Source organism: Saccopteryx bilineata, chromosome 1 (genome assembly GCF_036850765.1).
Source record: "Saccopteryx bilineata isolate mSacBil1 chromosome 1, mSacBil1_pri_phased_curated, whole genome shotgun sequence".
Lineage (NCBI taxonomy): Eukaryota > Metazoa > Chordata > Mammalia > Chiroptera > Emballonuridae > Saccopteryx > Saccopteryx bilineata.
Window position 1 is genome coordinate 9,686,581 of NC_089490.1, and position 12,411 is coordinate 9,698,991.

General features: G+C 40.1%; 1 protein-coding gene, 1 long non-coding RNA gene and 1 other non-coding gene across 3 annotated transcripts in view; 2 read left to right on the top strand and 1 right to left on the bottom strand.

Moving 5' to 3' along the window:
• The window catches only part of LOC136319150 (uncharacterized), a 348,276-nt gene that overhangs the window by 156,787 nt on the left and 179,078 nt on the right, over window positions 1–12,411 (top strand). The window lies entirely within an intron of this gene.
• LOC136324695 (uncharacterized) overlaps window positions 1–12,411 on the top strand; it is an 87,298-nt gene that overhangs the window by 47,399 nt on the left and 27,488 nt on the right. The gene's annotated exons all lie outside the window — the stretch shown is intronic.
• Window positions 2,215–2,290, bottom strand: TRNAV-AAC (transfer RNA valine (anticodon AAC)). Its single transcript has one exon. It is a non-coding gene; the product is annotated as a tRNA-Val (tRNA).

A 12,411-nucleotide genomic window follows, 5' to 3' on the forward strand; every position in this document is an offset into this window, starting at 1 on the left:
CTATGTGTAGAGCAGGTGTCATATGACTAGTGCAACAAAAGCAGGTTTGTCCTGATGGGAGCCTCTCCTTTCCACTTCCTCATTGCTGGTTAAGCCCCTGTCTCTTGTGTGAATACCTTTGTTTTTTAATATGAAAAAGGTGATAGTGCCCTCACATTAGAACGCTTACTATTCCATATTCCAGCATTTCCGACCTAACGCCCTCATCGTTTTATTCCCAGATTGGTTTCTTGTGCACGAGGGACAGTGGAGGTGGAACAGTATGACCTCTAATGGGTGACATGTCCTTTGGAATCTCGTTGTTACTACTTTTGTAAATATGTGTCAATGTGTGCTCCAGAGTGAACTACAAAAGGGCTTCAATTTCTATTCTTCCTACCAGATAGTCTGCTTTCACTTTGAATGCTTTGTTTATTTTTCCTTTTCCCTTTCTCCTGAGAGTGAACAGGAGACAGGTCAGTACCAATAACCTCCCTGTCCTTCCCTCACCTGGTCCTTATCCCCTGTCTTCCTCTCAGGGACCATCTGCCTTTGTCTCAGGGTCTTATTCTTCCAGCTCTGATTCTCCGTGTTCATCTATTGTTTAGTTTCTCCCATTGTTAACCTTCCAATTGTCTCGTTGTTACAATCAAGGAGACAGAGCCTTTCTGTCAAATAAATTTTATAAATTAGATATCTGGAAATGTAGGTACTTTAAAATTTGCGGGGTGTAATTTTTCTCCAAGGACAGTTCAGAACCTCACTCACTGTCATTTCTTTCTCTTCATCTGATTCACTCAGCTTCATTCAGACATGAGTTAAAACAGACACTCAGATACAATAAGGTTGCAAATTGTTAGCTAGACAAAAACATTGTGAATAGATGCATAGAAGAACCTAACCCTGTGTTTACCTATATGGGCACTCTTTCAGTAACTCTTGTATTGTGGTTGTGACAACTTTGTATACTTTAGGTGCTGCAAATAGAATTAAATACATAAATATATATATCAAGATAGATAGATAGATAGATAGATAGATAGATAGATAGATATAAAAGCACTCAAAGACCATTTTAAATATAAAAAATATTCCATATTGGTCCATATAGCATGAAAAGGTCAAGAATAATTTTATTAAGAAAATTAAGTAAATATTTTTAGAATTTTACATAATTCATAAAAGACACTTCATTTCTCCTATATGAAGAGTTTTTCTTAGTGCTTTATACAATTTAGTGGGGTGGCCTTGGATAATAAAAAGATGCCGGTCTCTGGTGCACAATGCTGTAGCAGCCATCTGTATGTATGTGGCAGTGTGTCCCCACCCCAGTCATGTATTCTTCTATCACCCATTTATTTATTTTAACTCTTCATGTACGCACATGTCACATGCTATTTACATAATTATAGCTATGATTTCAGTGGAATGGGTTTTCAAGATACTTTATTTGTGGTATACAAGTGACTTGTCCACATGGCAGAAACACCTTTAGCAGATATAACGGTTTAGCTGCCACTTTGTTACAACTTGTAGGAAACCAAACCTCTCTGCTATGTGTCAGCTCAGATACCATTTCCTCAGCTCAGGGAAAGGCTCAGGAAGGACCAGGGAGAAACACATTCATTGTCTGAGAATCCCAGTTCTGTCTCTCCCCTGAAATCAGCACCCATGAGTATTAAGATATCCTCCACTCAGAAATGAATTAAAACAGAATCTCCAATACACTGTGGTTAAAAATCAATCCGTGGACTAAAACATGGAGGACACAGACCCCAGACCTTTGACCCTGTGTCACTGGGAGGAGCTGTGTGTCAGTGCTCCTTCCACAGTGTGGTGGCCACTCTGCACCATGTCGCTTCCGCAGCAGTGAGACTCACTGATGTTTTTTTGTTTGTTTGTTTGTTTTTTATTATTTATTTTTTTTTCCATTTTTCTGAAGCTGGAAACAGGGAGAGACAGTCAGACAGACTCCCGCATGCGCCCGACCGGAATCCACCCGGCACGCCCACCAGGGGCGACGCTCTGCCCACCAGGGGGCGATGCTCTGCCCATCCTGGGCGTCGCCATGTTGCAACCAGAGCCACTCTAGCACCTGGGGCAGAGGCCACAGAGCCATCCCCAGCGCCCGGGCCATCTTTGCTCCAATGGAGCCTTGGCTGCAGGAGGGGAAGAGAGAGACAGAGAGGAAAGCGCGGCGGAGGGGTGGAGAAGCAAATGTGCGCTTCTCCTGTGTGCCCTGGCCGGGATTCGAACCCGGGTCCTCCGCACGTTAGGCCGACGCTCTACCGTTGAGCCAACCGGCCAGGGCTCACTGATGTTTTTAAAGCATCTAGTAACCATACAAAGCTAACAAGCAAAATAACAGAAACATAAATATTTCAAACAGACAAAGAATAGCTTTAGCCTGGCCTGTGGTGGCCCCGTGGATACAGCGTGGACCTGGAACACTGAGGTTGTCAGTTAGACCATGGGCTTGCCTGAACACAGCACCCAGGGCAGCAGCTACAGCTACAGTGAAGCAGCTATGATCCCACACGCTTCCCTCCTGCCTCTCATTTCTTCTCTCTAGAACAGGGGTCCCCAAACTTTTTACACAGGGGGCCAGTTCACTGTCCCTCAGACCATTGGAAGGCCAGACTATAAAAAAAACTATGAACAAATCCCTATGCACACTGCACAGATCTTATTTTAAAGTAAAAAAAAAAAACAGGAACAAATATAATATTTAAAATAAAGAACAAGTAAATTTAAGTCAACCAACTGAACAGTATTTCAATGAGAACTATGCTCCTCTCACTGACCACCAATGAAAGAGATGCCTCTTCCGAAAGTGCGGCGGGGGCCAGATAAATGGCCTCAGGGGGCCGCATGTGGCCCACGGACCATTTGTTTGGGGACCCCTGCTCTAGAATATTAAAAAATAAAATCTCTTCAAAAAAGATTAGTTTATAAATAAAACAGCAAAAATAATATTTTTATATTTTTCTATTATTTTACTAAACTAACCTCAATTTCCACATTCCGTGTACTGTAGAACACCTGTGGACAATAGTGAGCTCTGAGCCCGAGTGTAGGTGTGTTTGGGATGGCGTTTGTGATTTGTTGTGCTTGTGGTTCATCTGAAATGTGATCGGGTTAATTTCAAATTAAACTTGATCTGTGAATTTGAATTCTCTTTATGGTTCTTTCTCATGAAATTGACATTGACCTTTTATTTCATTTTCAGAAATAATTGAGAAACCGGAAGGTAAAATTACACTTTATCGAGATGGGTGCCTCCTCTGTCTGCTTCCCATCACTGGTTAAGTCGCTGTCTCGTGTGTGAATGGATTTTGTATCTGAAAAAGGTGAGAGTGCAGTGACAGGGGAATGCTTAGTGTTGCGCATTCCAAAATGTCTGACCTAACACCCTCATCCTTTTACTTCCTGACATAGTATCTGGGGCACAGGGGACAGGGGAGGACACAACACTGCCTCTGATGTGACAGGTCGTTTTGTAACCTGATGGTTCCGACCTTCACAGATCTGAGTCAGTGTGAGCTCCACTGTAATTAATGAAAGGGGATGTGTTGCTGTGTTCTATTTCATCCAATATTGGGTCTTCACTTGCAATGAGGGGTTTATTTCTTTCCTTTTCCTTTTCAGCTGAGAGTGAACCCAAGAAAGGTAAGTGCCCTTAGCCTCCTCCCCTGGTCATTCTCACATCTGTTCCTTAGTCCCTTGTCTTCTCTCTCAGTGACCACCTACCTTTTCCCTCAATGTCTTGGGCTCTAGGCTGGGATTCCAGTTTGGGGGATGAGGACTCACAACTTGCTGGATAACCATCCCCATCGTGAGAGTCCCTCCCAGCCGTTGCTCGCTCCTGGGAGTGGGGCAGCCCATTCCACATCTCCACCATTCCTACCAGACTCAGTGTGGGTTCCTTGGTGGTCTTTTGCTGTATAATCCTCTTAGTTTAGTCCAAAGTTGGTCTTCCATAATGAGTGTTCTCAGATTTAGGTTGTAATCCACCATGGTTCTGGGAAGTGGGGGTAGGAGTGTCTGCCAACTCTGTGACCATCTTGGAACGTCCCGGATTTAGTTTCTTGTGCACAAGGGGCAGGGGAGGGAAAACAGCATTGACTCTGAAGGTTGATGTGTTTTTTGGACACTCAGGCTTTCTACTTTTACGAACATGGGTGAATGTGTGCTCCACAGTGAACTATGAAAGGGGGGGGGGGCGTTTTACTCTTCTCATTCCTGCCCGACATTGTGTTTTCATATGAAATGACCTGTTGATTTCTTCCTCTTCTCTTTCAGCTGAGACTGAACAGGAAAAACGTAAGTACCGATAACTTGCTCCCCTGTCCTTCCCTCACCTGTTTCTTATGCCCTTGTCTTCACAGTCTTGGTTTTCCAGCTTTGAAAGCTGCCTTTATTGTCTCTTCAATATGTACAATTGCTACCCCTGTCTTTGTCTTGTTGAAGTGAAGACAAAGCGTTTCTGTCAAATGAATCTTATCACTCAGATATTTGAAGGTTTGGGTACTTTTAACCCTTTGAGTAGTATGAACGTTCATGCACATCCTCACTCAAAGGGTTAACAAGAAACTCACTATTCAAAGGGTTAAAATTTCTGAGTGTAAGTTTATCCATGGACAGCTCAGGTCATTTGATGCAGAACCTCCCTCATTGTCATTTCTTTCTCTTGACCTGAGTTACTTAGCTTTATTCAGGCCTGAGTTAAAACAGAAACTCAAATACAATGAGGTTCAAAATTAGTAGGAGGACTCAAATGCTGTGAATAGATGCACATAAGAACTAACCCTGTATTTACCTGTGCAAGCAGTCGTTCAGTAACTCTTGTATAGTGGCTGGAGCAACTTTGTACAGTGAAAGTACAGCCATTAAAATAGAATTCATCTACATAAAGAAGCATCAAAAGACTATTTCAAATATGACAAATATATCATAGTGCCTCATACAGAGTAAAAAAATAAAAAAATCAGATGACGTCAGAGTAATGGCAGGGTAGGAAGCGATACTGATAAATCTCCCCCAAAATTCAACAGGATCTTCAACCAGAAACAGAAAAACCTATCCTTGGAGCCTCCAGATGTTTCGCAATACACCCGAAGGTATGGTCGAGTGAAAAATTGGCTAAATATATAACCAAACCCCAAAGGAAATAGGGTGTAAGAAATGCTCCGCCTTCCTCACTAAACTAAACAAGGCAGCTTTCACTGGAAACTGAGAATATAGAAACTAAGGTGGGCAAAGGGGGTGAATAGATCCAGGCTGCGGCATAAATGGCCGAACCAGGCTGTGGCACGGAGATCCAAGCCGAGGAAAAACTGTTCCTGTGGCAACCCGGGTAATACAGCTAACACTCGCGCCAATCCCAGACAAAGAAAGACAAGCAGGGCAGCCATTTTACCTGATCTCCTGGTCAGTGCGCACAGATAGTGGGCGAGAGATTCCTTCCAAAGCCCCGGGAGTGTGCGCCCGTGTTGTCCCACAGAGAGGCAGGTCAGAGGCATATTTATGGGCTGAAAGTGGAATCTCCAGGCTGCCCCAGCGCCCTGGGGGAGCCGCGCACAGGGAGGGAGAACTAATTCCAACGCTGGAACTTTTCCATGCGGGAGGGGGTTTCACTCAGAAGGTGAGGCCGCTGGTCTGATATCCTGGTCTGCGCGTGCAAATAGTGAGTAAGAAATTCCTCCAAGTGCCTCAGCAGTGCCTGCCCATGTTATCCCACAGAGGGGCAGAGTCAGGGGCCTTTGTGTGGGCCAAAAGCAGAATCTCAGGCCGCCCCAGCACCCTGAGGGAGCCGCACACGGGAAGGGAGCGAGAACTAATTCCAACACTGGAACTTGTCCATGCGGGAGGGTTTTCACTCAGAGGGTGAGGTGGCTGGACTGATATCCTGGTCAGCGCGCATGGAGAGTGGGCAAAAGACTCCTCCCAGCACCTCAGGAGTGGGAGCCCGTGTTATCCCACAGAGGGGCAGAGTCAAGGGCCTTTGTGTGGGCTGGACGCAGAATCTCAGGCTGCCCCAGTGCCTTGAAAAAGCCGCACACGGGGACGGGACGGAGCAAGAGCCAATTCCAACGCTGGAACTTTTCAGTGCGGGCGGGGAGTTTCACTCAGAGGGCGAGACTTCTGGCCTGACATCCTGGTCTGCGCGCGCAGATAGTGAGCGAGAGTTTCCTCCAAGCGCCCCGGGAGTGGGTGCCCACCCGTGTTACCAAACAGAGTGGCAGAGCCAGAGGTCTTTGAGTGAGCAGAAGGCCCGGCTGATTATGCTAGCAGCTCTGACTGACTGAGCCTTACCCAGATCCCTGTGCTGAGTGGGAATAGAGTGGGGAGTTGTCAGCTCTTTGAGCCTCTTACTATCCAGGCAGAGGCAGCAGCAACCCCATAGCTGGATTATCAGAATACTAATTGAGGAAGGAAAGACTAGGAGAGAGGCTCCAGGAACACGACTCTCTCAATGTCGGAGCCTATAAATGCTAATGAGCCTCGACTGCCAACGTGACTAAAGCACAATACATGACATTGCCATAGAGACTTATCAACTGCAAACCTCTACCTGAGCATGCCAAAGGGGCAGAACCCAGGGTACAGAGTCACCGACCAGGAAGAGGGAGAGAAAAGAAAAAGCAAGAAGATAACCTCTCAAAATCAAGAATAATCTGCAGACTTTACAATCTATCCCATTTTATTATATTTGTTTGTTTGTTTCTCTTGTCTTCATCCTTGATTTTTTTTTTTTCCTCCTCCAATTTGGTCGTTTAACTCTCTACCAGTCTTATTCTCTCCTCTCCTTGAACTACACTACCCATAAGTGTTACATCTCCCATTATCTTTTCTTTCCTCTTCCTTTATCTCTATGAGGGTTGAACTCTAAAACCCTTAACTCTCTCTCTCTCTCTATCTCCTCTTTTTCTTCTTTAAGTGGTTCCCTATTTTTTTCTCTCTCTCCCTCTCTTTCTTTTCTCCCTCTGTATTAGTTTCTTCCTTTCTCCTTTATGTCTCCTCTCAATCAAACCTCAATAACAAACAAATTATCTTATGTGGGACTCAAACTTATGTTTGTGGCATTTTGGGGGTTTTACTTCCCCTTTTTAACTCACTAGCAGTGCTCCCATCCCTGGCTATCCATTTTTATCTAGTTCTTGTTCCACTAAATACAAGAGTAATTTTTTAATTTGTCCCTCCATTTTTCTGTTTTCCTCTTATTCCTCTCATCATAACTCTTAGACAACCAACACCTAAAAGCAAATCATTTTATTCTTGACCCAAATTTTTTCCTTATTTGCTTTTTGTGGGTCCATATCCCCCCCTTTTTAATTTTTCTTTATTTTTTCTTTTTGCCCCTTTATTACTTTTCCCCAATTCAGGCCCTCCATCCAGGCATTGTTTGTTATAATTCACAGTTCACCACAAGATTTTCTCAAGAAAGAGGGGAGAGAGAGAGAGGAAAAAAGGAGGGGGGGAATAATTTCCTTTTTTTAAAATTTTATTTTATTTTATTTTTCTTTATTTCATTATTAATTTTTTTAAAAAAAACAACTCTTTTTCGATTTTTTATTTTTTTAACTTTTTATTCTTTATTAAATCTCATTAATACTATCAACAAAACCACCCTCAGATGCCATTAAGGAAGAGAAAATCGAATATCATGGATACAAAAGAAAGAGAGGTAACACAGCTAGATGAGGAAAAATCTATGGAGAAAAAATTTAATATATTGGAAACCTTGGAGCTAAATGACAGAGAATTCAAGATAGAAATCCTAAAAATCCTCAGAGATATACAAGAAAACACAGAAAGGCAATTTAGGGAGCTCAGAAAACAACTCAATGAACACAAAGAATATATGTCCAAGGAAATTGAAACTATAAAAACAAATCAAACAGAGATGAAAAACTCAATTCACGAGCTGAAAAACGAAGGTAACAAGCTTAGCTAATAGAACAGGTCAGGTAGAAGAGAGGATTAGTGAAATAGAAGACAAGCAACTTGAGGCACAACAGAGAGAAGAAGAAAGAGACTCAAAAATTAAAAAAAAATGAGATAGCCCTACAAGAATTATCTGACTCCATCAAAAGAATAACATAAGAATAATAGGTATATCAGAGGGAGAAGAGAGAGAAAATGGAATGGAGAACATACTCAAACAAATAATAGATGAGAACTTCCCAAGCCTGTGGAAAGAACTAAAGCCTCAAATTCATGCAGCAAACAGAACTCCGAGTTTTCTTAACCCCAACAAACCTACTCCAAGGCACATCATAATGAAATGGGCACAAACCAATGGCAAAGAAAAAATTTTCAAGGCAGCCAGGGAAAAGAAGAATACAACATATAAAGGAAGGCCCATTAGATTATCATCAGATTTCTCAGCAGAAACTCTACAAGCTAGAAGAGAGTGGACCCCAATATTTAAAGTCCTGAAAGAGAGGAACTTTCTGCCATGAATACTATACCCATCAAAGCTATCCTTCAAATATGAAGGAGAAATAAAAACATTCACAGATACAGAAAAGATGAGGGAATTTATCATCAGAAAACCCCCCTCCGAAAATTACTAAAGGGGTTCTCCAATCAGATACAAAGAACAAAAAATAAATGAATCTACAAGTAAAAGCTCGAAGAGGAACACAATAAAACTAAATTTAAACTGTGACAACAAGAAAAAGAAAGGAGGGGAGAGAGGATCGAGATTAACAGTAGCAAAGGACGATGGAGTGCAAAAGTACTCACAAAATAGTGAACTACAATGAACAGGGTAGGAACACTTTTCATTACTGAAATGTAACCACCATTGAAAAAACAACCACAGAAGCACATGAGATAAAAAAGATAGCAACAGAGGAAAGATGTATGGAATACAACCAAATAAAAACAAAAGATAGAAAAACGAAAGAGAAGGATCAAACAAGACACAAAACTAACAGAAAGCAAGCTATAAAATGGCAATAGGGAACTCACAAGTATCAATAATTACACTAAATGTAAACGGATTAAACTCACCAATAAAAAGGCACAGAGTAGCAGAATGGATTAAAAAAGAAAATCCAACTGTATGCTGCCTACAGGAAACTCATCTAAGTAACAAGGATAAAAACAAATTCAAAGTGAAAGGCTGGAAAACAATACTCCAAGCAAATAACATCCAAAAAAAAGCAGGTGTAGCAATACTCATATCGGATAATGCTGACTACAAGACAGGAAAATGTACTCAGAGACAAAAATAGGCCATTTCATAATGGCTAAGGGGACACTGAATCAAGAAGACATAACAATTCTTAATATATATGCACCAAACCAAGGAGCACCAAAATATATAAGACAGCTACTTATTGACCTTAAAACAAAAACTGACAAAAATACAATCATACTTGGAGACCTCAATACACCGCTGACGGCTCTAGATCGGTCATCCAAACAGAGAATCAACAAAGACATAGTGGCCTTAAACAAAACACTAGAGCACCTGGATATGATAGACATCTACAGGACATTTCATCCCAAAGTGACTGAGTATACATTTTTCTCCAGTGTACATGGAATCATTCTCAAGAATTGACCATATGTTGGGCCACAAAAACAACATCAGCAAATTCAGAAAAATCAAAGTTGTACCAAGCATATTTTCTGACCATAAAGCCTTGAAACTAGAATTCAACTGCAAAAAAGAGGAAAAATATCCCACAAAAATGTGGAAACTAAACAACACACTTTTAAAAAATAAATGGGTCAAAAAAGAAATAAGTGCAGAGATCAAAAGATATATACAGACTAATGAAAATGACAATACGACATATCAGAATCTATGGGATGCAGCAAAAGCAGTGATAAGAGGGAAGTTCATATCACTTCAGGCATATATGAACAAACAAGAGAGAGCCCAAGTGAACCACTTAACTTCACACCTTAAGGAACTAGAAAAAGAAGAACAAAGACAACCCAAAACCAGCCGAAGAAAGGAGATAATAAAAATCAGAGCAGAAATAAATGAAATAGAGAACAGAAAAACTATAGAAAAAATTAATAGAACAAGGAGCTGGTTCTTTGAAAAGATCAACAAAATTGACAAACCCTTGGCAAGACTTACCAAGGAAAAAAGAGAAAGAACTCATATAAACAAAATCCAAAATGAAAGAGGAGAAATCACTACAGACACCGTAGATATACAAAGAATTATTGTAGAATACTATGAAAAACTTTATGCCACTAAATTCAGCAACCTAGAAGAAATGGATAAATTCCTAGAACAATACAACCTTCCTAGACTGAGTCAAGAAGAAGCAGAAAGCCTAAACAGACCTATCAGTAGAGAAGAAATAGAAAAAACCATTAAAATCCTCCCCCAAAATAAAAGTCCAGGCCCTGACGGCTATACCAGCGAATTTTATCAAACATTCAAAGCAGACTTGGTTCCTATTCTACTCAAAGTCTTCCAAAAAATTGAAGAAGAAGCAATACTTCCAAACACATTTTATGAGGCCAACATAACCCTCATACCAAAACCTGGCAAGGATGGCACAAAAAAAGAAAACTACAGACCAATATCTCTAATGAATACAGATGCTAAAATACTAAACAAAATACTAGCAAATCAAATACAAAAACATATTAAAAAAATAATACATCATGATCAAGTGGGATTCATCCCAGAATCTCAAGGATGGTTCAACATACGTAAAAAGGTTAACGTAATACACCATATCAACAAAACAAAGAACAAAAACCACATGATCTTATCAATAGATGCAGAAAAGGCTTTTGATAAAATACAACACAATTTTATGTTTAAGACTCTCAACAAAATGGGTATAGAAGGAAAATATCTCAACATGATAAAGGCCATATATGATAAACCATCAGCTAACATCATATTAAATGGCACTAAACTGAAGGCTTTCTCCCTTAAATCAGGAACAAGACAGGGTTGTCCACTCTCTCCAATCTAATTTAATGTGGTACTAGAGGTTCTAGCCACAGCAATCAGACAAGAAAAAGAAATAAAAGGCATCCATATCGGAAAAGAAGAAGTAAAGGTATCAGTTTTTGCAGATAATATGATTCTGTACATTGAAAACCCCAAAGAATCCACAAGAAGACTACTAGAAACAATAAGCCAATACAGTAAGGTCACAGGATACAAAATTAACATACAGAAGTCAATAGCCTTTCTATATGTCAACAATGAAACATTTGAGAACGAACTCAAAAGAATAATCCCCTTCACAATTGCAACAAAAAAAAATAAAATCCTTAGGAATAAATATAACAAAGAATGTAAAGAACTTATATAATGAAAACTATAAACCATTGTTAAGAGAAATAGAAAAAGATATAATGAGATGGAAGAATATACCTTGTTCTTGGCTAGGAAGAATAAATATAATCAAGATGGCTATATTACCCAAAGCAATATACAAATTTAATGCAATTCCCATCAAACTTCCAATGACATTTTTTAAAGAAATAGACCAAAAAATCATCAGATTTATATGGAACTATAAAAATCCCTGAATAGCCAAAGCAATCCTAAAGAAAAAAAATGAAGTTGGGGGCATTACAATACCTGACTTCAAACTATATTATAAGGCCACGACAATCAAAACAGCATGATATTGGCAGAAAAATAGACACTCAGACCAATGCAACAGAATAGAAAGTCCAGAAATAAAACCACATATATATAGTCAAATAATTTTTGATAAAGGGGCCAACAACACACAATGGAGGAAAGAAAGCCTCTTCAATAAATGGTGCTGGGAAAACTGGAAAGCCACATGCAAAAGAATGAAACTGGACTACAGTTTGTCCCCCTGTACTAAAATTAACTCATAATGGATCAAAGATCTAAACATAAGACCTGAAACAATAAAGTACATAGAAGAAGACATAGGAACTAAACTCATGGACCTGGGTTTTAAAGAGCATTTTATGAATTTGACTCCAATGGCAAGAGAAGTGAAGGCAAAAATTAATGAATGGGACTACATCAGACTAAGAAGTTTTTGCTCAGCAAGAGAAACTGATAACAAAATAAACAGAAGGCCTACTAATGGGAAATGATATTTTCAAACAACAGCTCAGATAAGGGCCTAATATCCAAAATATACAAAGAACTCATAAAACTCAACAACAAACAAACAAACAATCCAATAAAAAAGTGGGAAGAGGACATGAACAGACACTTCTCCCAGGAGGAAGTACAAATGGCCAACAGATATATGAAAAGATGCTCATCTTCTTTAGCTATTAGAGAAATGCAAATCAAAACTGCAATGAGATACCACCTCACACCTGTTCGATTAGCTATTATTAGCAAGACAGGTAATAGCAAATGTTGGAGAGGCTGTGGAGAAAAAGGAACCCTCATCCACTGTTGGTGGGAATGTAAAGTAGTACAACCATTATGGAAGAAAG